General features: G+C 53.1%; 1 non-coding gene across 1 annotated transcript; it reads right to left on the bottom strand.

Annotated features, from left to right (window-relative positions):
* Window positions 1-366: 366 nt before the first annotated feature.
* Window positions 367-473, bottom strand: LOC139011817 (U6 spliceosomal RNA). The gene has a single exon (XR_011471650.1). It is a non-coding gene; the product is annotated as a U6 spliceosomal RNA (small nuclear RNA).
* Between the last annotated feature and the right edge of the window lie 450 nt (window positions 474-923).

The raw sequence follows: 923 nt of genomic DNA, 5'->3' as shown, positions 1-923 counted from the left end.
ACCACTGGGCTCTTTGTTCTCAGGTAAAGACCCAGGTTTTTATTCCAGTGAGAAAAGTGTCTGATCAGGAGACAACTTGTCTTTCCACCAGCAGCCTGAGCCGTGTGCTCCCCTCCGTGTGGCAGCGGATGAACGGCTGTGTCTAAGCTCACCCTGCATGCACGGGACTGCATCCCGCTCACCCACTCAAGGATGCCAGTCTCGTAACAAGTCTTTCTCTGTCGCCCACTGTTCTTCTCTAGGACCCTCCCATCAGACAAGCGGCTGTAATTTTCTGTCTTTTAAAAAAACCTTCCCTTGGCCATCAGCGTCTTCTCTAACTTCTGCTCATGTTCTCGACAACTTTTCAAAAAAAATTTTAATTTAAAAAATATGGAATGCTTCAGGAATTTGTGTGCCATCCTTGCGCAGGGGCCATGCGAATCCTCTCTGTATCGTTCCAGTTTTAGTGTCTGTGCTGCCTGAGCGAGCACCTCGGCAACTTTTCAAAGCAGGGAGGCGGCCTGGCTTTGCAGGGTGGCCATGGGCGTGGTGCCCGTCCCCACAGTTCAGTTAATAGCAGCCGCTCCCAGCAACCCTGGTCAGGTCTCAGGTACACAGCACAGCGATGGAGCTGCCCTAGGGGCCCACGTGGCTGCCAGCCCTCCCGCCCCCAGGCCGTGTGTGAGCGACAGGTGTGCCTCCTGTCCCGCCCCTGCCCATCTGCGGGGGAGGGTTGCCATGTGTCTCTCAGCTCATGCACAGCGGAGTGGGGAGTTACCTTGCCTCCCAGTGACAGACCCGGGTAGCATGTTATAAAAGTGAAAATTGGCCAACAAAGATGGAATTGCATCAAAGAGAGAAAAAATGGAACATCCATGGAATTTGGGAAGAAATGGCTGACGATGGAAAGGTTACACTGCCGTTATTCAAGAGGCCTGAGC

Source organism: Myotis yumanensis, unplaced genomic scaffold (genome assembly GCF_028538775.1).
Source record: "Myotis yumanensis isolate MYYU_CA2020_CCGP unplaced genomic scaffold, mMyoYum1.0.hap1 SCAF_5, whole genome shotgun sequence".
NCBI classification, from domain to species: domain Eukaryota; kingdom Metazoa; phylum Chordata; class Mammalia; order Chiroptera; family Vespertilionidae; genus Myotis; species Myotis yumanensis.
This window is presented reverse-complemented; position numbering and strand designations above follow the sequence as displayed.